Source organism: Phalacrocorax carbo, chromosome 3 (assembly GCF_963921805.1).
Source record: "Phalacrocorax carbo chromosome 3, bPhaCar2.1, whole genome shotgun sequence".
Lineage (NCBI taxonomy): Eukaryota > Metazoa > Chordata > Aves > Suliformes > Phalacrocoracidae > Phalacrocorax > Phalacrocorax carbo.
In genome coordinates, this window is record NC_087515.1 from 51,729,772 (window position 1) to 51,756,055 (window position 26,284).

Below are 26,284 nucleotides of genomic sequence, written 5' to 3' on the forward strand. Positions count from 1 at the left end.
GATCCTGCACTTCCTGAGTGCCCTTTATGTAAAATACTGCAGGCAACTTGGAAGTTTCAAATTCGCCCAGACATGATGAAGCTAAAATGAAACTATTATGTTTTATGTAACCACTGTGTATGCAATTTCTTTAATGAGGACTCTGTTAAAATTTGTTTTGTTGAAGTAAATGGTTCAGTGTATCTTCTATGAAATGTAAATAGAAAATGACAAACTTCTGAGGGCTAATTTACACTTAGTAGCAAGTTTTTAAAGCTGGATGATAAGCTAAGGATAGAAGAATAAATTTGATAGTCTATTATCTAGCACTGTTTTGAGTGTTGCTGAACAAGGTCCTTTATAAAAATGAATCATAGAATGTCCTGAGTTGGAAGGGACCCACAGGGATCATCAAGTCCAACTCCTTTCCCTGCACAGGACAACCCCAAAATTTACACCCCATCTCTGAGGGTGTTGTCCAAGTGCTTCCTGAATATTGTCAGGCTTAGTGCCGTGACTGCCTCCCTGGGAAGCCTGTTCCAGTGCTCCACCACCCTCTGGGTGAAGCACCTTTTCCTAATATCCAACCTAAACATCCCCTGGCACATCTGCCTGCCATCCCCTCGGGTCCTATCATGGGTCACCAGAGAGAAGAGGTCAGCATCTATCTGCCCCTCCTCCTCCCCTTGTGAGGAAGCTGTAGACCACGATGAGGTCTCCTCTCAGTCTCTTCCAGGCTGAACAAACCAAGTGACTTTAGCCTCTCCTTCATATGGTTTCCCCTCTAAACCCTCCACCAACTTCGTGGCCCTCCTCTGGACACTCTCTAGTAGCTTTATATCCCTAATGTACTGTGGCACCCAAAACTGCGCAGAGTACTTGAGGTGAGGCCACACCAGTGCCGAGCAGAGTGGGACAATCCCCTCCCTTGACTGGCTGCAGTGCAGGGCTTGATGCACTCCAGGACTTGACTGGCCCATGTTCAGCTTGCCATCGACCAGAACCCCCAGGTCCCTCTCTGCAGAGCTGCTCTCCAGCCTCTTGTTCCCCAGTCTGGCTGTACAGCCAGGGTTGCTGTGCCCCGGGTGTAAAATCCAGCACTTGCCCTTGTTAAACCTCATATGGTTGGTGATTGCCCAGCTCTCTCATGTGTTCAGATCTCCCTGCGGGGCCTCTCTGCCCTGAGTGACATCAACTTTTACAAACATGGAAGTGGTGCATGAAAGTTTAAATGAAAATCATATATGCCTTTAATGACAGAGCAAGGAGTGAAACTTGCATCACAATTTCTGGACCAAAGCAGGAAAATTTGACAGTTACACGAGTCTGAACCTTCATTTAATTTGGGGTGTGGGGAGGGTAAATTGTTGTAACAGATGGTGAGCTCTTATTTCTTGCTTGTGTGCTAAAGTTGATAACGAACTCTATGGGTTTGGCATACAGTTATTCCTAATACCATTAACTTCAAAAGAAGTTACTATTGGGGATGAGCAAGTACTCATTTGTTTAGGAGATCTGGCCCCATTCACACTTTTTGTAATGGCAGAAGGAATTTTTCATGCTCTAGCAGATTGAGCCAATCAGAATTAGCCATGAAGAGACATTGAATGTGATGAATAGCTTCTATTCTCTCAAAAAAGGTGATAAAGAATTCTGGAAAGGACTGAATTTTCTATTTTAAGTTTGGGATTCTTGTTTTGTTTCAGGAATACATTTAATCAAAAGCAATCAGGAAAAGTAAACCTCTCAAAAAGAAGAAACAGTGCATCAAACAATTTTTTTTAAAAAAATCCAATTTAGCAATAAATCCCAGTCCTGCTATCTTGCCCGCTACCTCTAAGTTAGAGATTTGATGAGCTAGTAATTTATCAAAAAGGCTAGGGCCCCATTAGTGAATACTGAGACATTTACACCCTTATGTGAATCAAAGCCAGACTTCTCAAAGCCCAATGCTCCAGCTGTGTTGAAGGCCTGGAAAACATTTTTCTTTGGCATCTAGCACCAGTGAAGCCCCTTACAGTAGAATTGTTCCAATTAATGGCCATCCTGGTGGATTTGGACTGCCTCCACCTGAAGCAGGGTGAAACAAGGGACACTTGCAAACTGTGAGCATTTTTCTGTCTTTGCTGAGAAGATCGTTCTGATTCAGATTAGTTCCCCCGCCCCCTGCCAGCAACTGGATCATGTCAGAAAGGAATGCAACATCTCTGGTTGAATTCAGTGGGTAATCTCATTGGGTTTGCAGAGTTACTTGGAGAACTGAGAGCTTCAGTCTGTAAGATGGACTAGTGCCCAGTGTGGCTAGTAAAAGTAAGAACCCTGTTAAAGTCATTACCAGAGAAAAAACATACCAGCCAACTTCAAATAGGCTGTTGGTTTCTTGAGACAGGGCCAAGCTTCTTTTGATACTGAGAATCTTGCCAGTTATCCACCCTTTATATATACGTATATATAAAATGTTCCTTTTTAGCCTGAACTGCTAAGAAAACAAGACACATGTGAGCTCACTGTCTGTTTATCCAGCCCCATTCCTTTCCATCCCATAGCTTTTAGCCCCACTGCTCAATTTCCACCAACTTGGAAAGAAGGTTTCAACAATCACTAAACTCCCACTGGTTTGGGGGACACAAGGAACTGATTTGAGGAAAGACCTATTACTGCCCCTCTGGCAGAAAAGCAGGGACAGCCCAGGACCCTGTGTGGCAGCAGGCCAGTCAGCTTGCTGGTCACCTAGAAGGTGACTGGGCACAGCATGGGCTGCCTCTCACCTCACCGGGTGCTGGGTGGATGCTGGGGGAATCTGGGCTGTTGCCAGGAAAGGTGGTTGAGAAGTAATGCTCACAGTGTGCCAGTAGGAAACCAGGCTTTTCTAGCTGTGCTGCACGCAGAACAACTTCTTAGCGAGACAAGGAATGGAGATGCATTGCTCCTGACTTTTTCAGTTGCTCAGTCATTTGCTGTGCCTGCTTTGTTGCTTCTGGTTGTGCACAGGGCTGCACTCATCTCGCTGTTCAAATAGCTCTCATGCTCTGAAATAACAGCAAAAAAAGTCTTGGCCACACTTAAGCCAACAGCAAGGCTTTGATGGCCTTCCCATTGTGTTTGGCTTCACCTGAGAGATTATTCATTTAGCCGTTGAAATTGTTGCAGATAACATCAACTGTCTTGTGACAGGGATGACTGGATTTGTGTTTAAGGGGCTCCCTTTTCTGATGAAGAGGTCTGAGAAGGGGAGATTTGAGGTGATGACAAATTGACCAAGGTCTTGTGGGTAGAAATCATAGGATCTTGTTTGGTTGTTGCTCCCTCCTATTCCCTTGTACGTATGACAACCCACTTGAGTGTGTAACTTCTGGTCTGTAAAAATTATAGGCCACGGGTTTTCTCTTCAAAGGTGTGCAACTTCAATATGTCTCTGAGTTTTTGATTGTGGCTTATTCTTACTGAATGTTGCCACCAGAAATTCTTTGAAGAGAGACCATGTTCTGTGAAAGGCTTTGGTCTGTGAAATCAGTTTCTACTGCTGGTCTAGCAATGGGAGTGTACTAGTCAGGGCAGACAACAAGATGACATATCTTGCCTGATGTGACTTATCTGACTCTTTATCTATCAAGGAGAACCTACTGAGATGATACTGTTTTCTTTCAGCTTCTGGACAAATATTTGTCTGGGTTCTTATTTTCTATAAATTTTCATTTTTTAAATATATATGAACATTCTTCCTTCATTCTCTTGGAGCAGAAGGACAACAAACCAACCAGCAATTTTCTTTTTTGTTGTAGAGATGTTTACATGACTTGCAGTCTCACTGTAAGTGGGGTGGAAAGACACATGTTGAAGTGATTATGTATAAAGAATCTGTTCCAGCATGTAATCCCTACACTCCTTTTATAAACAAATACTAATTCATGCATTCTGTCTTATGGAAAGCATTGGTTAGGATTTAACAGATTTTGGGAGGAAAACTGAGTGGAAATCTAAGAAGGAAACAGTAAAGGAACTGGATCCTGACAAATTAACGTGAGAGAAAATGGATCATGAAATGTTTACTGGAAGAACAATCTTCCAAACTAAAATGACTTAATACTTCACCCTGGCAGTCTCCACATGGGCCTGAAATGAAGCACTTTGAATTGAAGATGTGTGTGTATGCTTTGAAATGAAGAAATTTTATTTGTTGCTACCAAGCCCACAGCTGTAGTATCACAGAAATAGTCTGCTGTAACTGGTAGAAATGGCTGCAAATCAGTAATTCCATTCAGAGGGAAACTTCTGCTTCAACACTTGCTTCTTCACCTGTCTGTGCCTGGCTCAGGCTGACCACACGTTGCACCTCTCTGCACCAAGGTGTCATACCACAACAGTGGCCTGTTTCTGGCAAATACATGGACACAACACCCAAAAATGTACTTGGGATGCATTATCCCCTTCAACAGAAAATTAAAAACCTTAGAATGAACAACATTAAATATTTTATTTCTAAAACAAAACTTTTCCCAACTATAAGAGGAAATTCCTGTAACGTATTTTTGAGACATACTGGGATGTTCAGTGAAGGCTTTTGTTGGGTTTTTTTTTTTTTTAAGTCTTCAAAGGGTCTTTCTGAGGGTATGGAGGGACTGTGCAAGTACTGTTACTATGTTAAAGGTGAGTTGTGGAAAAAGTAAGCGATTCAAGAAGTAACATCCTGGCATTTAAATTTCCAGGCAGCTGTGTGAGCTGCTGTTTCTTCCTAAATCAGCAGTGTCTCATGGGAAATTGCTGGGACAAGCTGCTGGGTGTTTTTACGTCACTGTAGTGAATCTGCTCTTCCTGAAAAGCTGGAACCTATTTATTTTTAACAGCCCCACTTATTTCCCAAGGGTCAGCATGTTTTCACATGCTGCATTTTAAAAACTTCTGAAGCAGAAATGACGATTAGACCTGTCAGTCCTTTCACAGTGGGAAGATTTTGTTTTCTGCTGGCTCCCTCGCCTCCTTTCAGGCTGGTAAGCCATAAGGTTTTAAGATGAGAATACAGTAAGTGATGTATTTCCACTTTTTGACACTTGTTCCACTTTGCTGTAAAAACCCAGTTCTAATACCCTCTTGATTGAGCTAATCTGGCAATAGAAGTTAGACGGTAGCATATACAGGGTGAGTATGTAGATAGAGAGGTAGTGCAGGCAGTCTACCTCAGTATCAATTGCAGGTTTCTGGGCTTCTAGTTAATCTCTTATGTGCTAATTGATTTCTTTTGCAATTGGGAGCCCCCCTTCTTCCAGGGGCACCCCATGCACGGTGCTCACTGGTTCTCCTGTTGTGGGCACAGGTTGCCATGGCATGTGAGGAAGGATGTAGCTGGGGCTCGGGCTGTAGAAGAAGAGAGGGTTAAAGGCACCCAAACTGCTGTTCCCATGAAACACAACAACCGACCAAGGGTATTAAAATGAAATGGAATAGAATGAGCTAGTTTGCTCTTTCAGCTGACTGCTTTCACAACTGGATTGTGAGAAGATCTGCAGTTGCGGTTGTTTGTTGTAATATGGGACAAAAATGCATAAAAGGATTTTCCATAAGACTGGAATTCTAGTTTGTAGTCAGCTCTAATAGCATATCTTCTGTTCTTTCTCTGCTGCATATTCTTGACGTGCAAAGTGTGGGCTCTCACTACAGAGATGTTTATCAGTAACTGTGCTGGTCTTCCAATATGCATGGATATTTCCATGAAACTGTGAAAGTATGTGACAGTCACTATTTTTCTTCTGTCTACATCCTACGGGAATTAAAGCTTCAGCAAAGTACAGTGTTTCCTAACACCATAATGAGGTATCCATCTAAGCCTGCTATGGAAGGAAGTAGTCTTCATTTAAACAAACAGGTAGCAGATAACTTTCCCGTCTCTGTCATTATTGCCTTTCTTCTGAAAAATCTTATTTCCAGTTAATTGTAAATACTTTTAAGGTGGTTTTCAAGCTTTGAGTACAACACTTACTCCCGCCCACAGAAACAGCTTTTATATGTATATCTTACTAAACAGTTCTAAATATTTTCCCATTTTAATTAACTGTTCTTAGAACTATATTCAGGACATATTCCCTTCTGCAGATATATTAGGACATTAGATGAGTATTCCAGAAGGGCAAATAAAAGTGATTCTAAAGGCTGTTTAAAATAATTTGTGGCTGAAGTGAATTAGGAGATTAGTAGTATTAGTAAAAGTGGGAAATGTTTATATATTAAGAGTGCCTCTACTGTAAATGTCGGGCTTTTGAAAGAAGAATGAGTTCCATTGCAACCCAGATCATGGTTGCTTTTAACTTATTACTTCAGGAAAAGAGCTAACTGAAGTACTTTGCTGCAGCAAGTAAGTTGAAAGGTTAGGCGATTGTTTGGTGTGGGTTGTTTTGGTTTTTGTTTGTGGGATTTTTTGGTTGCTAAGGGTGGCTTTTTGTTGTGTGCTTGGGTTTTTTTTTTAGGGGGGTTGAGTTTTTTGGTGGTTTGTTTTGGTCTTGGGGTTTTTTGGGGGGGTGTTTGTGGTGTGTTGGTGGGTTTTTTTGGTGTTTGGGTTTTTTTTAAACTCAATATATACATCCTGGCTGGATATCTACAGTGAATATACAAAACACCCAAAATGTCCTGTTCCAGAAGCCGTCGAGTATACAGTAAAATCTGGGATGGATCATTTAGGTTTGGTCTTTGTTTCTTTGCTTTGGTTGTTCTAAAAGCCTTTCTGGAACACAGGGATTTTTTTTCCTTCTCTCTTTTTTTAAAAAAAAAAACAACAAACCAGTGGTAAAAACAGAGACAAAAGCTCCTATTCTTGTGTTCCTAGCTTCAGTAAAACACCAAAACAAGTTATTTCAAAGACACTAGCACACTCCATCACTGATAAAAACAGTTCTGATATGAAGTCCCAGCCTGGTGGCTCTTTTCCATGACAGTCAAGAACCCAAGGTAAATATCTTCTTGGAAGATACTGTTGATTACAGATTTCCCAAAATTGGAACTAGCTCAGAACTAGTTTATAAAGCAATTTCTTAATTGAGATGGGACAAATTATGAGGTAGATTTGTAGCTCCATCTTTGGCCCTTACTGCCATGAGAAAAATAAAGCTGTTCTTTGGAAACTTAAGACACTCAAAGGAATTTCATGCATGAGGCTGAATGCTGTTTTCATACACAGCATGAAAAAACTTCCTTAATTTCATTTTTCAAGAGTCTTTTATGGGGAATCCTTCGCTGGTAATGGCATTTTGAAGGCAATAAGCGGAGTATCCTGAAGGCACAAGCACTGAGTCAAAGTCAAGGCAGTGGTAAAACATCATTCCAACACCCTCCTGTTGCTACTGTGGGCATTGTCTCTGTTACAGTACTGTGTTGCACTGGATTAAGCTTGAGTACCCTTAATTGTCACAGTGCAGTAGAGCAGGTACAGGAAAGAGCTACTGTGAATTCAGTCAGGTGGTGAAGATTCATTCATAGTACAATAGACTTTGGTGGACTTGCATGTGGCAAGGTAGCATACCAACTTTGAGACTCTAGAATAACTTGACTGCCTAGATCTGAATTTCCTGCAAAATTTCAATTTCCGCTCTTGAGAGAGCGGAAGGAAGGCTTGTGCTTTTAAGTCAGAAATGTCTGCTCTTAGCACACCTTGCCCCAGACAACAGACACAATCTGTGTAGTGGTTTTAGTCTCCTCTCCTGTAAATGAATGAATGGGCAAGATTGTTCCAGGTGTGACTCAACCTCAATTAACTTCAGTGATCAGGGATTATGCTGGTCCATTGAGTTCCTCTCAAGTTTGGTGGGCTGCCAAAATGAATCATGGCAATATGAGGGATTCTTACAAGTAAGGCTTGAACTCTCATTCATTCATCCATTGATCTTTCTTTCACTGGCAAACCACACAGTTGCTTACATTGGCACCTGCAAACAGAATGGTGAGAATCCTCCACAAAGTGTTTCTCTCCACGGCTTTCTTGAGAATGTATCCCTCAATTTCTTATTGCCCTAGTCATTGGGAGAAATATTCAGTTTAAATTTTTCCAGGTAAAGTTTAGTCTTATGTTCACACTTCCCTTGCAGAATAATGACCTTCATGGTTAGCTCACTTAGTGATCTGACAAATTTAGTTCTGGTTAAAAGTGTTAAGCCTCATTTATATTACAACGAATACACCTGATCTTGGAAGCTAAGTGGTTTCAGACCAGTCCAAGGCTTGGGGAGACACCTTAAAACCCCAGGGGCTAAAGGCGCACGGCAGAAAGTCCTAGCCAAGCTAGTAGATCTCATTCGGCCCTTTTGCTACTCTTGGGCTGACGCAAGGAGGAAAGGAGAAGGGGGGAACAGCAACTAAATCAACATCCCTGGAGACTGAAGTCTTCCTTCAACAGAAAAAGCAGTGGATACTGCAGTGCAAGCTTCCTTGCTTGGTATGATGCCACAAGGCCACACTCAAACTCATTGTCAAGGGAGCTCTCCAGAGGAGAAAAGTACTTGTTCCTGCACCTGTGACCTTGCTGCTTACATTGTCAGAGACAACTGCAAACTCAACCAGTTTTGAGGTTGAGATGCCTTCCTTAGTCTGAATTGTGGACCTGATGTTGCTCCTGACAGAGGTACAGGCCCTGGAACACAAGCTACCTCCTCATCTAACAAAAAAATAACACTGCAGATTTCCTTCTGCTGGTGATATCCCTTCCCTAGGAAAATCGAAAACATTCCTCTGAAGCGGCTGTTGTTTGGGGCGCATTAATGTTTGGTATGCATTAGCATTTGAGCCTGGGCCAGTATTCTTATTATCGTTCCTTTGTCGTGATGTCCTAAATCTCCTGCTTCATTGTAGATGCATGTCATTGTCTGAATACTGGCCTTACCTCCACAGTCACAGGGATTATTTTGTTGTGATTAGATAGGTGTAACTAGTACAATCCCTCTACTTTCTTACGTAAAACCTGTTCAGATCTTCCCAGTTCTTGTCTCTCCTGGAGAAGCATATACATGGAGTTGTGTGGCCTTTGTTTATTGGGTGATGGTAGGGAACAGCTGGGCTCCAACTGCAATTTTGGATAGTTCCCCATCTGTAGAGTCATAATTTGTGAGTGTAGAAAGTCTGGTTACTGCTGGAGCTAGCATGTGCGTGTGTTTATGTGCACTGAGAGCAGGCACAGGCTGAAGTTGGAAGGAGATGTGCTGAGAAGCTGAAGAAACAAGGCTGTAGCCTTACTGCAATATCCTGCTGCTGATTGCTGCGGTCCCAGAGATTGTGACAACTGGCTGCAGGAGCTAGGAGCCGTACAAAATGGGGGGTGCACCTGATGTTTTGAAGCCCTCAAGTACATATGCAGCAGGTCGTCTTAGTCCTCAGTCCCTCAGCTGATGGTGTGTTTAAATCTGTGCTTGCACACGTGGATGTGGTATTTCAGCAGGCTCTAGTTCATGGACAAAGCCCCAAAGGTATCTCTGCAGAGCAGGGTACTAGGCAGCTTGCTGTGCCTCTCCTTGTGGGGATGCAGGTGTGACATGCTACGTGCAGTCCCATCTTGCTGTGGAGCCTACGTGTTTGCTGAGCCTCTGGAGATGTACAGGCAGGTTGGAACTGGCTCTGCTTACAATGTAAGGGAGAGTATACAGCAGTAATGACATATACTGCCCCTTTTTCAGACTTTCTAATTAGGGATGGGGTGCAGCCTGAACAATAGCAATCAGGCTTATTCACACTGTCTCCATCAGCGCACTTCAGACCTCTTCAGTTCTGGATCAAGGAGGTATTTTCAGCATTGTTTCTCAAGGCAATTTGCACATTCAAAGCTGCTTTTTAAGACCACATAACCAAAACTGCCAAAATAAAAAGCTCTCTTAAGAAACCAAACTTAAGGAACTAAAGTTTGGGGAAGGCTCCAGAGAGAACAAGGGGAAATGTAAACAGTACATACAATCTCCCCTCCATCCCAGTTTTGTGTTCTATCGTGGCAAGGAAGGGCTTGTTCACTTTCTCTTAAAGTTGTTATCTATAGACTGTCTCCAGAGCCAGAACTTCCTGATTCACATATGCTGTTGGTAGACAGAAGGCAACTAGATGTCTCCACTCCACTGCAGTTCTCACCAGATTTTGCATGGGTATTTGTTTGGTTTAATTCCACCTTTTTCCTAATCCAGCAGATGTGAGGGAGGACTGCAACAAACCAAGGTGAAGCCGCTCCCTAGACTTTATGTTGTTTTCTCTCTCTCTCTTCTCCTGTAAATTTGGTTTTGTGTCCAACAACCTACAGCTTTCTTGTGATAAAATGACACTGCATGATTTGATAGTTATTTTTAAGATCTGCGTGCAAATCATAGAGCTGCAAATGTATGCAAAAGAAATTGAACTTTGCTCAAGGGAAACCTTACCTAAGAAGTAAAAGAGTAGACTAATCTACACTCGCTGTTCACCAATCATCAAGGTGCCACAGGTTCACAGTTAGAAGGACCATGAGGATAACAGTCTGACTTCCCAAACAGTGGGGCCGAGAGAATCTCAGCTAGAAACTTCTGCAGCAAGATCATAATCTCTAGAAGGATATCCAACCAGTCTTGAGTTAAAGACTCCAGAGTGAATTGTGCCTTGGGGAAGTAGTTGCAAGGCTTAATTAGTTACTCTAAAACACAAAAGATTTTTGTTTAGCTCCATTTTTCAGACACTGGCTCCCAGTCTAACTCTTTAATATGTGTATGCTGCTTAGTGTTTGTGGTCAATTTTTTAAATCAGTGTCACATGGAACTGAATCCAAAAGACTTACAGAAGCCTGATATCTCAGGTTCTATTTCAACATATGCATTTATAAACTGAAAGAAAACAACAAAAAAATAAAATCAAGTATTACTTATGAGGCCTGTTAGGCTGTTTCTAAAAAAACTATGGTAACTGGCATTGATCATGTTACTCTCCTTTATTTTCCATAGTTACCACATCCTAAAATGTTACAGTTGTGCTAGGTGAGCTATAGTAACCATGTGTACATGCTCTTAATCAATGGCAAATGAGAAGGAATACTGGCTAGGTTGGCCAGCAATGAGAAAGAGGTAAGATAAATCCAGTTCTTTTCTGTTTGTTGCAGTCTCTACCCATTCACATGACAACTATGACAATTCCGGTGGCATGTAATCGATGACCCTGTGTCTGCTCCTTTGCTCTTCCACGGTTTTGCCTGGGATCAGTGCCAAGCTGAATGACCAATGGCTACATCCTGTTTATTTTTTTATTTTTTAAAAAATATTGGCTCTGCAGTAGCTTTTCTCCAGTAATCTGGAACTTCCAATTGACTTTCCATTGACTTCAGTGCACTTTGGATCAGATCTTAAAATGAACATCTGGTTGCAAATTCATTAGCCAAGGCCTTACAGGACAGCCGCCGTGAAACAAACCCCTTTAGACCTTTTGCTTTGATGATCTTTGAAAGTCTTACTGTAAAAATCTGGTGGTCTCAGGAACTGTAACGCAGTGGCTCCAACAGCAACATCAGCGTGGCGTTGACAATGTGCTCACCTGCTGTTCTCTGATCCTGTTATTTCCTCTTCAGAAGTACAGCTCAACATATTTCTGGCTCTGCTGCCCAATACATAGGATTTACAGCTCGGCTGAACTAATGTTGGTATTGGAAGGTTACCTTCTTAATTTCTCCCATCCCCTTTCCATATAGTCAAGACATTGTGCTGCACTTTTCTGTAACGATTCCAGGCTCTCGGTAGGTGTTAGGAGGAGAGTTCCCTTGCTCTCCCCCAGCCAACAGGTTAGCAGCAGGGGTTGGCACCATCATTTTTATGTAACTGTTGAGTCCTCTTTTAGAACTTGGAAGGGATCTAAGTGGTATTTTAGGCTTTGAGGGCTCATTTCATCCACAGAGGAGCTATTTAGCTTTCTAAAATTCCAAATAAATGGGAGTCAACCTCAGCTATATGTGTTTGTATTTATTATTATAAATACACAGGCACATAAAACTAGGGAGAGTAAAACCTGACCCACTTAATCTATCCTGTTTTAATTTGCTTCCAGTAGTTTACACAAGCAGGGAAATACATGAGGACACAGGGGAAAATAGGCTTCTAAGGAGGCTGCATTAATCTGGGGGGAAAAAAAAATTTAAAAAATCCCAATGCACATTAAGAAAGGCAAATTTGATAGCTCATTTAGCAAAGACATCAGTGCCTGTAGACACAGAATTTTTACAGCTCTGCAGGATTCCACCCTTTAAAAGTTTTTGTTGTTGTTGCTGAAACCATAAATTTATAAATGTTATTCTTGTCCTTTTTTGGACTTTCTCTATTTAATCAGTTTAAAGTATATGCAGATCATCTAGATCCCTCCTGGTGTGGATTTTTCTGACTAGCAGTGCGTTTATAGTTAAACAAGTGAGGCATTTGGACTGTAGTCATTTTGATTTATAGCAGCAGGAACAAAGCGAGAGAGTACAGACGTCAGTGCTGCTGCTGCTGATCTGGCAACAGAGACTTCCTAATGTACAAATTACGTCTTTCACCACACAATTCCCTCTCTACCCTAACTAGAGACAGGGAAGCGTGCTTATTTAATGCAGTGTGTGCAATCTATACGAAGGTGTATGTACCAAGTGGATACTATATCGCTCATTTTAGGCATACATTTTATAGTTCATTGTGCTTTTTGCATTTTAAAATGAATTTTCCACAACGGCAAATACGCAGTAACTTAGTTTTCTTGCCTCTTCTAGACAGAACAGTCAAGTGTGAGTTAAAGCCAGTTGTGGAGGTGGTTGTGTTGCCTTGCCCCTACAGAGAAACTGCAGTGAAATTATTAATTCATTGTCTATAGACCACCAAAACACCATGGTTTTTTGTCCACATCTGGCCCCAGAGGCCCTTGAATGACTACCCCATGGGTGAAAGGCTCCAGATGTTCACGCTCAGCTCCCTGCACCACCAAGCGGAAGGAGGACTGTTTTGATAATTAGTATTGAATATGGGTGGGGGAACAAAGCAAGTCTCTGGAGAAGATCTTGTCTCAGTGGTGGCATTTCAAATTCCAGGGCTGAGTGTAACTGTCTATACCTACTTCTATTCTGTACGTAAAGATCCTGCCAGTTTTCCTTTTCAAATGGCATAAAGTATTCCACTAACCAAAAACCAGACTCGACTCAGCTGGATAAAACAAAATCTTCTGGCAGTCATCACGCCCAGGGACCAGGCATCACACGGCTCTGGTTAATAGGTGGCTGCATTTCATTAGTGCCTGGAGTGATTCCTGTGCATATAGCACCATAGCCTGTATATCTGCTAAGCCTTTAAAGCGCTTCGGGATGAAAATAGCTCAATGCAAAATAATGGTCTCAATTTAGCACTGCAATCTGCAGCCAAAGACTTGGAGCAACTCCCAAGGCAGAGCAAAGATTGACTTGTTTCAAACCTGCTTCTCTGAAGGCAGATCCAGTGAGTGCAGCGCCGTATTCTGTGCACAGGCAGGGAGCTACCTCCCCCCCGCTTCCTTCCCCTCCCCACCCCCCCAATCGGCAAGCACCGCTCCCCTCTGCAGCCCTGGCAGGAAAAAGGGGCTGTTCCTGCACAGACAGCGAGGCCACCTCTTGCTCCGCAGGCATCATTCCACCTTCACTATTCTATGGCGTACACTGGCAACAGGGTACCCTTGATCTCACAAGGTCAGCTTCTAATGTGGGGAAATAAACAGTGAAGTCACCCTTATTAATATGTCCTAGTGCATGCTATTTGTCCCGTCTCCCATTTAACATGCTTGGATACTGAGAGTTGCATCATTCATAACATGAAAAACAGGCACAAATGAATCCCGAGGTCGGTTTTGCCAGACTGAAATGAAATAGTAAAAAAATTTATAAGAAAACGCAGTCACAGTGGTAGAATGTAAATGACCGCGGGTGAAGGCGGGCCATTTGCCATCTCTGGGACTCTGCAGGAGCCTTTCCAAAAGCCTGCCTTTCCTCCCTCACGTGTCCCGCGAGTAGGGCAGATTGCTGAGCTGCTTGCGTGCTTGAATCATATCTGGTACGGAGAGTCAATTCCCTGAAAACCTCTGTCCTGCGTGGCTTTGTGGCCTATCTGTTAAATGGATATTTATTGAGGAGAAGCCCTGCTGATACAATTAAGTAAAATACAGCTGAACAAAGAGGTAACATAAATGCAGTTTTATGCATAAGCTGGGTATTAAAATAAGTAAGCGTGTTCCTGTTGTCGTAAGGTTCCCTATTGCCACCCAGCATTGTTTTTATTATACCGGGTTTGTTTCCCTTTTTTTGTCAAAAAAAATGCAAATAACAATAAGTTTCAAATGCACAGTGAAGCCCTTGCTGTGCACAAGTTATTCAGATGTTAGATTCCTTTTTCTCTTCAGAAATCTAGTTTGTGGTCTAATTGCTTGCCCTTTTAAAATTTGTTTTCCTTGTATTTTGAAGAAAAATGGTTATTCAAAGTAGTTGGCGCTACAGAACCAAACTGTTTCTGAAACTGTTGCTTTTTGCATCGACAGAAAAAGAGATTTGCTACCATTTGGTTGTTAATACACCCAGTCCTGAGCTGGAGGAGAGCAGGGATATGTGCAGCTGGGAGGATGTAAAAATGGCTGTGCCTCATACCGCTGGGACTTGGACGGCACCAGGCTCGTTTGCAGTCTAAATTAATACGGTCTTTAGGCTGCTCTAATTTACCCAGCCAATCCCTGACCTCAAAGGACCTTTGTCTGCTGGGGAGGAGGTGGAAGCTAGTTTCGGGTTCCTTGCATGGCGGCAGCAGGGAGATGCAGGATCTGTTCCAGCTGCTCAACGTCACCAAGGATTCCTGTATGGGAGGGCAGGGCTGCGCCAGCAGCACAAGCCAGCTTTGCAGCAGCCTGGCACGGCTGCTGTTAAGCTGAATTGAAACGGGGCAGGGTTTGGCCGGAGCGTGGCTGCATGCTCTGCCAGCCAAATCCAGTGACGCCTGAATTCACTGATTCCCATTGACTTTAATAGGACCGGGATATCATTCTCTCTGCCGAGCTAAGCACGGATACGTCCTGAAGTAGGGCAAGGCCCGACCCCACAAAAATCCGGGGAGCTTTGCCATCAAATTCTCCCGAGGAAAAGAAAAGGGGTGGAAGGAGACAGGCGGGGAGAAAATATAAATAAATACGTTTTGGGTTTAACTGTGCCCTTAAGACTTCCCTCTGACCTTGACGAGCAGGAGAGGAACACGGAGGGGAGGCTGGGGTTACGCGTGCAACCGAGGACATCCACAGAGCAACCATTTTATAAACCGTTACTCCTTAGAGCCCAGGACTTGGTGATTAATGGGGTGGGGGAACACAGCAGTGGGAAAGGAAGAGGAGAAAAAGCGGTGGGTGTGCAGATAATGCAGAAATGCTGAACGAGTAGGCTATTAAGAGGGGAAAAAAAAAAAAAGGTTGCTTTGTTGCTTTTCTGGGAGAGAGGGAAATCCGTTATAATATAGTAAGCTGAGAGTGTGCTGGGTACGGCCTCCCGCTTGCAGCCTCCCCCTGCGCCGCAGTGACAGGGAGACCGGGGGGGTGGTGTGTGGGGGTGGTCGGTGCCCGGGAAGACCCACGTACGCGTGTGACGTGTGACCCGCGTGAAATAAATGAATGAAATTGTCATTATTGATCAGAATTATTATTTTAAAAAAAATTTAAAAAGGGGGGGAGGATGGAAACCCACCCCCCAACACACAAAGGAACGGTTAAGTGTAAACGTGCCAACGGCACCCGCCAGCCGGCCTGATTTATAAGCGGGATCATTAAAAAAAAAAAAAAAAAATCCCATTAAAGCGCCTCATTGAGGGGAAAAAAAGGAAAAAAAAAAAGGCAGAAAGGAGGAGGCGGTTGGGGGTGGGGGAGCGCAGAGCCCCGGTGCGTGTCACTGAGGCAGCATTGACGCAGGCAGCTCTGACGGCAGCAACCGCCGCGGCGGGGATGGCGCGAGGCTGAATGGGAGCGGCGGGCGCGCGCGGGGCGGGGGGGGGAGGGGGGCGCCGGGAGCGCGCGCTCTCCCCCACCCCTTCCCGCCTCACCCGCGCGCACGCTGTGGGGTGTGGGGTGTGTGCGCGGGGGGGTGATTCGGGCGGGCGCTGCTGCGGCGCTGATCGGTGTGCGGGGCACGGAGCGGCGGGGGGGGGCCGGGGGGGGGGCGGCTCCGTCCCGCCGAGCGCCGTGGTGGGGCGGGTCACCTCAGGGCCGGGTGAGCGCCCCCCTCCCGCCCTGCCACGCCACGGGCAGGGGCCGCGCCCTTCCCGCTTCGCCCCGGGGGTTGCGTGGGTGGGTGGCCCTGCGGGCTCACGGGTTACCTCGGCACCTGCCTTCGCGGAGCGGGCCGGTGGAGGCTGAGGGCCGGGCGTAGGGAGCGCTGATTTTCTGGTCGTTACCGCTCGACAACTTGGGAAGCGAAGGTTGGCGCTCGCTACTGCAAACCGCCCGCTCGTCCCTTCCGTCCGTTTCTCGCAGCTTGTGGGGAGTTTGGGGACTGTGGCCTTTGAGGGGGGAGAAATTTAATCTTCCCTGCGAATTTCTCAAGGCTTTTCCCATAGAGCCTCTCTGAGAGGCAAAAGAGAACGATGGTTGTACTGCCGATAATACAGTTAGGGTTTGCTTTTGCCTTTGCAGCTGACTTTTTTTCTCTGCGAAGAAAGGATAACTTGAGTCCCATTCCCAGCCTTTTCTCTGCAACTACAATGTAATCTTTTGTCTCCAGGACCTGAAGACTTTTCATAAAACAGTGAAAGGTGGCAACACTAAATTTTTTGCTGTGCTTCTCTGCCTTTGGTGTTCCCACTGAAAAACCAGAGGCCAGAGTCAGTGGCAGAATCTGTGGAAGGAAACTGAAAAGAAGGCTGCTGGTGGCTGTGTCCCAGCCCATGCCAAGCCCTGCAGTACGTTAGTTTTTCTTCAAGCAGGCGTGACACTGGTAGGAGCAGACATGAGCCCGTGGCATCTGGTTGTAGTCTCACATCTGTCAGAGCAATTCGGGGTTTTTTTTTTTGTCGAATGTGTAGAGTAACGCTAGTGGAAGAGGGGAATCCCTTCTTTCCTCCTCTCTGCTCTTGTCAGGGAGGTCGCTGTCCTGTGTTCTAGCTCCTCGTTCTACCAAACTTGTGAAAGCAAGGCTCCTGCAAGGCAAATTCTGTCTTTGAAGAAACGAGGTTTGCTGAAGGTTTTTATGGAGTTTTCAAATCAAAAGTGCTCTCTGGAACATCTCTGAGGCTTGGGACTATGAGTGCTGGTGTTGCTGTTCCCACCTCACGTTTTCACTTTTGCACAGATGCAAGTAGTGAAGTAGCACAAATTGCACTAAGAGGACCAGTTCCTTCAGTCAGATACGGTTTAGCTGCATGGTCACACAAGAAGTGACGGCAAAACATTTTGATTTGAAAAAAACCCCAAACCTCCAAACAGTATGTTTAAAAAAGCCTGAATCTATTCCTATTAAATTCACTGGTGAAGATACAAGTGAAAAGAATTTACAGAGCAAGATTATATGTTCAGTGGGTGGGGACCTCAGAAGGTGTCCAGTCCGAGCTCCTGCTCAAAGCAGGGTCAGCGAAGAGGTGAGACCGGGTTGCTCAGCTCACCCTACCCTCTTCTCTCATGCAGAGTAGTTTTAGAGCACGTCTAACAGTGCTGCCACTGGTCATAGTTCTGAACGGTAGGAGCCACAGTCTTTCTTCTCTCACTTACACTAGTTTCATACTTTCTGGGAGCAGATATACTTACTCTTGCTCTATACTAGTATAAGGGCAAGGACAAACCAGTGCTATTGAATCAAAATGCACCTTAAAGCAAAAACTCTTCTTTGTGTTGGTCACTGAATTGCATTTTAAAGACTATAAATATTTTGTTATAACTACGCCTTTAAAGTTACAGTGTATTTTGACAGTACCCTACATTTGGCTTGTATTTTGTTTTTCATTTTTTCTTTCTGTTACCAAACATATTCAGATGGAAATACTAAAAATTATTCTCTGCGAGCCAAAATAGGAAGTAGGAAGGGTAGATGATTCGCTGTAGAGTAGGATTCATAATAGGAGTTGCACTTGTTTCTGATGGCACTTGATTTTATTTGGAGTTCCTTAAATAAAGGGTTAAAAATCATTGGAAATATAGAGTACAGCATATCTTGCAGAAACATGCAGTTAGAATTGATTTTTTTTTTTCCCCCTCCTCCTTCCACAGAAAACAGTGAAGAAAGAAACCTGTAGGTTGGACACCACGGCAGGGGTTTAAAAGCATAACTCCTGTGAGCCGCTGGGATGGTTGAGGAGATGTAGCTGGAAAGCAGAATGAAAGCTGAATGAACAGTAAGTGGAAACTGTGTGATTTTTCACAACACTGGAAGTACTCATTTAGAATAAAACATTGGTGTGCCCCTAGCCCCCCCCCCCCCCCCCCTTGGACAATCTCAAATGAAGTTTTTTTTTAACTGAAAACCAAGGAGAACCTGATTTTCAGTTGCTTATGCTTACTCCTATAACAATTATGCTTAAATCAAACACAGGTTTTACCCAGGTGAATTTGAGAGGGTTTTACGCCTCACTGTTCAAAACATTTGAGCACCAGAGAGACTGAGGCAGGCTCTGTGCTGCAAAACAGGCAGGCCAGAGGAAGCGGGGAGGCAGAGCAGGTGAACCACCTCGAGGCACAACAGCTTCTCAAGTAAAGAGTGGCGCCAGTGCAGCCCCGCAGGCCCCAGCTGGCCGGCGCTGCCGCGGGGGGCCTCCCTGGCCCACCTCCCAGCCTGACATGGGCCTCCGTGTCTTGCCCTGAAGTGCAGACTTTGGCCTGTTAAGGAGGCTGTGAGGAAAAGGGCTGTAGAAGTAAATAAATTAAACAAACAAACAAACAATCAAACCAGATGTTGACTGGGAGAAAGTATCATGGAAGATGGCAGGGACAAAGCCCAAAGCGACAATGTTTGAGGACAAGAGGCCTTTGCAGGCTCTTTTCTCCTATTCCAGCCTTTTTGGTTACCCAAGGTACCACAAACTGTTTTTGAAGCATGTAGAGTTTCATATATACCCATCATGGAAACTCTCAGTATTGATGACCTTCTCATGCTGCGCTAGCATTTAAGTACCTAGAAACTTGTGTGAACTGAACGACCCGCTGTGTCTTCTACAAAACGTAACATAGTTAGAGTTTCCTCTCATGTACACCACGGATGCTGCTAAGGCAGGTGCACGCTTTCTCAGCTGTGTAGGGGACAGCGGATTTTACCTCCCAGGAGCAAGGGAGTTGTGAAATTCCTGCTATGGAAACAGAGGACGAAAGGAAAGAGCTGGAGCAGAGACAGGGTACGGGAGAAGTGCTGGAGAATGAGAGTCGCTGCCACTAGGAGGTGGGGAAAGTTTCTGAACAGACACCCTCTCTGTCTTGAGCAGTAGCTGCTACCCTGAACACTTCCATCCTTCTCAACAGAGAGGTGTTTGAAAATCCATTCAACAAATTCACAGTCCTAAAAATTGGTAGTCTTAAACTGTGCAGAATAAGCCCCTGTATTTTTTACAATTAAAAATGCCACTAGAGGATGATAGCTAAGGTTTACAAGGAGACATGGATCAGGACTTGGTGGCCATAAGTGTTGGACAAATATGAGGTGTTTGCAGAAGGCAGAAGGAAAAGCGGACAAAATAACTTTATTATTGAAGGCGAGAACACCCTCTAACTTAACAGAGCAAATTCAGCAAGGCCTCTCTAGATAGAACAGATCTTCACCTGCTCTGTGAAAATACAAAGACTAATGTTGTGAAATTAAAGTACACATTTCCTGCTGAAAGAACAATATAGAAAAAAAAGTAAACAGAGACATGGCTTTGTCTCTTGAAACTGACTTAGTACCACCTTCCTGCTAGTGCTGAATTTCACATGAAACTTGTAAATGCGCCTTTCACCCTCCTGCTTTGAATTGTTAAATTACGAGGTCAAAAAGGTGGTCATTTTCATAGCATAAGAAATTGGGAACTGCGTCAGTCCTCCGAGTTTTCTTTGTGCGATATGTCAACTTGCATTGTATGTAATGTCAGTGCAGTAGGGCTACTTGATCATTATTACTACTGTAAATTAGCTTGTGGTGTGGAAAAATGACAGATACAGTGGTAAGTTCTGGGTTTTGTTTTTAAATTGGGAAAGTGGGTGAAGTGAAAGAACATGTGTATCAGAGATACTTCAGTTCTAAACCTGCACTAAACCCTCCCCATGGCCTTGCTCGAATCACTTAGTGGAAGACCCCGTGATTTTCAGCCATATCAAACAGTACCTTACCGTGCAAGAATTCCCACCGAAAGCAGCGGAACCAGCCAAGGATTAAGGCAGTAATAAAGATGATAGAACAGGCTCTTCACCTCTCTGCTGCTGTTTCCCAATTTATAATATGAGGATAATAAAATTTGCCAACTGTTCTGGGTGTTGTAAGGGTACAATAGCTCATGCTAGCAAATCACTTTGAAGACAAAACCAAATGCTATACAAATGCTAAGTATTCTGTCAAGATGTGCAGGGGTGTATTCGCAGTTCAGGGACACCTACCAAAATAACTGCTTTGAGCGGGGAGAGGGCTTTTGCAAGAATTCGGCTTTGATGATACGGGTGTCTACAAAATCTGGAACAGTGTGTTATAAGTCACATTATAAAGACATACAAAGAAAAAATGACAAACTGCTCAGGAAAAGCGATAGCGTGGCACTGAACGAAGGAGGACTGATTCTCTCGTCGTGCTGTTAAGTATTGGTTACGTATTGCTAGGTCAGACAGTTCTAAACTGAGTCAGCGATGTGAGGAAAAAGTAAGAGAAAGCAAACTTGCAAGGTAAGACCTCTCTAAGTCTTACCACTGTTGTGTTTGATTGTTTGCTGTGCCTGTGTGGTGCGCGTTGGGCAGAGGGGGGTTTGCCTTAACCAATGCCATATCTATCTCCTCTGAACTTTTCATTTTATATCCCTTTAAAATACGCTGTATTCAGACTGACGAGTCACTGCAAACCGCGGTGAATGGTCCTTTGTGAACATGATTGACGGGGTAGGCTGGTAATGCTTTAAAAAATAAAGCAAAAAGTAAAGTGTTTGCAAACTGAGCTATATTTATTGAAGGTCTTTTGCCTGATGATTTCAGTTATTGACTCATGCGAGGCAGATACCCAGTCCAAATCCAGAAGCCTGAAAACACTTCAAGTCTATCTCTGAGTACAACTGTGTTTAGCAGGGCTGTAACTCCGGGCTCCAAGGCCTGTTTCTGGAATCCCACCGTGATGGATCAATGAGCGTAACGTAGGGATTTCTATTTACCTTCACAAGTTTTAGATCAGGACCACCTTCTCTTCTCATGAAAAGCCTTCAGACTTAACATACGGAATGCCACTTGCTTAAGTTTGGTGACATAAGTCCACCAAAAGAAAACAGCTCATGTAATTCTATCCAAAAGAAGTCACTGAAAGTGGGTAGCATTTAAATGAGTCTCTCCAACAAGACCTGGACAGGCTGGAGAGCTGGGCTAAGGGGAACCTGATGAAATTCACCAAGAGCAAGTGCAAGGTCCTGCACCTGGGGAGAAACAACCCCATGCACTGGTACAGGCTGGGGGCTGAACTACTGGAAAGCAGCTCTGTTGAGAAGGACCTGGGAGCGCTGGTGGACAGCAAACTGACCATGAGCCGGCAATGTGCCCTTGGGGCCAAGACGGCCAACAGTATCCTGGGCTGCATTAAAAGGAGTGTGGCCAGCAGGTTGAGAGAGGTTATCCTCCCCCTCTACTCTGCCCTAGTGATGTCACACCTGGAGTACTGTGTCCAGTTTTGGGCCCCCCAGTTTAAGAAGGACAGGGAACTGCTTAAGCAAGTCCAGCAGAGAATTACCAAGATGATCAGGGGACTGGAGCATCTGCCTTATTAGGAAAGGCTGAGACACTTGGGTTTGTTCAGCCTGGAGAAGAGAAGACTGAGAGGGGGGATTTCATCAATACCTATAAATATCTAAAGGGTGGGTGTCAGGAGGATGGGACCAGGCTCTTTTCAATAGTGCCCAATGGCAGGACAAGGGGCAATGGGCACGAGTTGGAACACAGGAAGTTCCAGCTAAACATGAGAAGAAACTTCTTTCCTGTGAGGGTGCCAGAGCAGTGGCACAGGCTGCCCAGGGAGGGTGTGGAGTCTCCTTCCCTGGAGATATTCAAAACCCGCCTGGCCGCGTTCCTGTGCCCCCTGCGGTAGGTGTCCCTGCTCAAGCAGGGGGGTTGGACCAGATGATCTCCAGAGGTCCCTTCCAACCCCCACAGGTCTGTGGTTCTGTGAGTAACAGCACAGAAAGTAGTTCTTTTTCAGAGCATTAAAAGTGAACCAATAGCAGAGCTCTCTGTACCGTATTAGACTTTTTTCCTTGAGGCCTGCAATCACAGTGCCAGGCAGAGGTGGAAATCAGCATGCATCTGGAAGTGGGAGTGAGAAGTGCTAGAATTCTTACATGAAAAAAAAAAAATCACTAAATAATGATGATACACCAAGAAACTCCAAACTCTGGTAAATTATTTCACACCGTTACTACCCCTACCCCAAAAGCTTTCTCTTTACTTTTCTCCTCTGGACCATATCCAGTCAACCAGCAACAGGCCACCTTCTCCCCTTGTTCTGTTTCCCTCTGAGACTGTCCCACAACGCTTTAAAGTGCACAGTCACTTCTGGACTGTGAGTGAAGACAGCCAGCGTTGGTACAGAACATGGAACCTGGTACCGCCTTCCCTTTTTTTCTTCCTCCTTCACTCCTACTGTACGTGTCAAAGGGCTTAACTACAGAGAAGGTAACTCCTTGTGATGGTCCAAATCTTGTTGTGTGTAGTGGGAAGGAACTGAAAAAGGAGTGCTTAGGAGTAACTGGGTGGAAAGCTTTCCTTTGGCAAGATCTGTTAGAGAGGGTGGAATACAATTCCAATGGGAGTTAGACTTAAAAGTTTGGCTTGCTACAGCCTCAGAGATTTTTGTTTATGGAATTATCTTGTTAGCCCCATATCGTCCCCCCAGGAGATGATCTATTCCATATTCTCATCCCTGATTTCTCTGATATGATACCATGATGAAAACCTGACCCGTCAGCATGTTAATAACTCAGTGGAAACTCTTGTGCAAAGGCAGACCTTGACAGGAACTTCCTAAAACACTGATGTGGGATAATGCAATGTCTTATATTGTGATAGATATATTGTGATTTCTGTGTGCTGAACAGGTGGAAAAAATACATTTAGAAATGTAGTACTTAAGATAAAGTGAAATACAGCATAGCAGAGGATTGCCCCTAAAGCTTGACAAGTATATTCAATTCTGTTCCCTGTAAATTTTTTAGGCCATCTCTCTGAGGGAAGGGGGTGTGCTGCTAGGTACTGAGAAGCTCCACTAATCATTCACAAAAATGAACGCCTTGCTAAACCTGACTGCGTAAGAGCGCAAGCATCTCCTGCTAGTGATCGGAAATTCTCCTCTTTTACTTTGCAGCCAAATGTTACCAAAGCCTCGTGTGGGAGATTCGGAGGTATCAAAGGCCACCACGAATGCCACGCGTCACGCCCATGCCAGGGAGAGAGTCTGTATGCTCCCTCTGCCCGCTGGGCGCTCCGGGTCGCTGCCTTTCCCTGCTCACCAAGGCAAACTTTGACAAGAGGAAGAGCCCGGCACCTTGTGGGTGCTTCCAGCGGAGAGTGAGCCCGATTCCAGCTCGCAGTGGTAACCACTTACATCACCAGCATCTAAAATTGTTCCAACAAGGAACTGGCTTAATGGTTTGGGCAAGTAGCCACGTACTGCATGCCGTCACTCGGGGGCCGGACACGCCGTGCCCCAGACCCGGCAGGACGCCGAACGAAAAAGCAGGGCACTGCGCCGGGGCTGCAGGGCGAGGGCAGAACCCCGCATTCCCGGAGCACCCCGGGCAGCGGGCCCGCCCACACGAGCTGGGCCACGCACCGCCGCACGGCTCCGCGGCAGGACCACGGCGCCCACCCGCAGCGGGATCCCCGCCGCCCTGCCCCGCCCTGCCCCTCCCTTCCCCGGGGCCGCCCCCGCTCCGGCGGGGACAAGGCGCGGAGAAGGGGCTGCTCGCTTTCCTCCGCGCCCGCCTGCGGCTGCGGCTGTGACTGCGGCACGGCCCGCGGGCGCGGCAGCGCGGACACGCGTGGGCCGGAGCAGCCAGGAGAGGCGCTGTCCCCCTCCCCGCCCCCCCCCCCCCGCGGCGGCGGGGCCGGGCGCGCTGCCCGCAACGGGAGCGCGGTGCTGGCGTGCCCGCTGCCGCCGGGGGCCGCCCGCTGCTGCCAGGCGGCGGCGGGGGGTTGGTTAACACCCGGGCTGTCATTTCAAGGCCGGCAGCTCACGGGAGGGGGCGGGGAAGGGTCGTGTGAGTCTCCCCCGTGTTTGCGGCGCCCGCGGGGACCAGCAGCCCTGCGGAGGCGCGGCCGCCCCCGCCGCCCCCGCGCCCAGCGACCCCCGCCGCCGCCTCGGTTTGGCGGGGCTCGGGAGCGCGGCGGCCGGCCCCGTACGCGGCCAACACCGTGACAGGGGGACTGTGATCCCGCATGGAAAGGAGCCGGCAGCTTCGCACCGCCTTCCCCCCCCCCCCCGTAAGCATCTACCAGTGCTTGGAAAAAAAAAACCCACACAAAAAAAAAAAGAAAAAAAATTGCCGCCTATACAGCAAGAAATTGCTACTTCAGAAGATCTAGCCGTACACCAGGAACACTTCAGCATGTACCCGAGCCGAAATATATTTGGAAAGATGGGGGGAGGGCACTTTTACCCGGCTTTCGTCAGTGCCAGCTTGAAGATAGACAGAAATAATTAAGAAAGAAAAAAAAATCCCTCCCCTCCCCCCGCCCGAGCGGTCGTAATACATTGAAATTTCCCAAAGTCTAGTCAGCTGCAAAAAATAAATGTTTCTGGAGCTAGAGGATCGTGTTGCAGACGCGTGTGACTGCGAGACCTAGATTCCTTTCCCCGCTCCCCCGTCTCTTTCCTTAGGTGTTTTTTAGCATTATTATTTGTTTTGGGAGGGGAGAAATCATCTTCGCTTCAGTCTCTTGCTAGAGGTCCAGACTGCTTACGTCTGAGCGCCCCTTATCATTTCAGTGAATGGCAATTGCAGCCTTGGTGCTGTTATAGCAATGAAGCTACAGACGTCATTGCCTCCTGTTGGACGTGAGATGTGTCCAAGCATCAGCCCCTTTTGCTTAAGAAAAACTCTTTAACTTCCACGCAGCCGACAGGCAGGCTTTTCTAAGATCCTGTGGACCCAATCTTGTATTGATAGAGTTATATCTTTTTATTTATATATACATATGCACATACACAGGTGTGCGTGTGTATGTGTGTCTGTACGTATGTACATAGAGAGACAGAAACAGATAAATTAAAGCTGCAGCTCTATTGCAAGCTCCTCCAAAATTTCCTGCTCGTCAGAGTAGCGCTCTGCATCGTTTTGTTAAATACAGCCCGGCGGGAAAGCCATCATCAATCAATTTCGGGTAACAAGGAAGACTTGTTGAACACCTTGTTCTCCAGACCCCGGGAAGATGCTGGGCTGCTGGAGCGTGGAAGAGCCAGGATTGTGCCCCGAACTTCACCCACTTGGCAGCCGCTGTTACTAAACCATTTCCCCTCTCCTCCCCTGCCTCTTTGCCTCCCGGACTGAGAATCTGCTCTTTAAAGTTGATCTGAAGGGGAAAGCAGAGACGAGCTTGTGCATAGTTTGGAGGGTAAGTTGTGTCCTCGCCCCCTCCTCCCGCCCACCCCCCCCCCCACCCCCCCCCCGCGAATTAAATACCCGCTAGCGAGCCTTGAAATCCGCCAGGAAAGGGGGCAGGTGTCGGGGAGGGGGGGACGGGGCTCCCCGGGACGGGGCTCCCCCGGGGAGCGGCACATCTTGCACCCAGGACTGAAAGGGTTACAGAGGGAGCGAGAACGACCGACCGACCGACCGACTGCGGGGGTACCGACTACACGGCGGAGTTCGCAAGGTGCGAGTTGTTCGTGAATATTCCCCGCCGGCCGCGGAGCCCGGCAGCGCCGCTCCCGCAGGTGCCGGGCGGGGTGGCCGCAGCCGCAGCCCCCGCCGAGCCGAGCCGAGCCGAGCCGCCCCCGGCCCCTCGCCCTCGCCCGGCCCCGGCAGCCTCCGGGGAGCCGAGGATCCCCGGCTCCCAGAGCACATGACCCCTGCAGGGAATTTAGCCTCCCTGCACCTGCAGGCTCTTGTCATCCCTCCTCCTCTGCTCCAGGTTTTCTTTTTAATCCTCTCATCCCCCCGCCCCCCCATCCATTCAGCTTTTACCTTTT

General features: G+C 46.1%; 1 long non-coding RNA gene across 1 annotated transcript; it reads left to right on the forward strand.

Moving 5' to 3' along the window:
* The first annotated feature begins 4,814 nt into the window (after positions 1–4,814).
* On the forward strand, positions 4,815–25,696 carry LOC135312852 (uncharacterized). The gene is made up of 3 exons (XR_010372472.1): positions 4,815–4,967; positions 18,163–18,287; positions 23,459–25,696. It is a non-coding gene; the product is annotated as an uncharacterized LOC135312852 (long non-coding RNA).
* Positions 25,697–26,284: the final 588 nt, after the last annotated feature.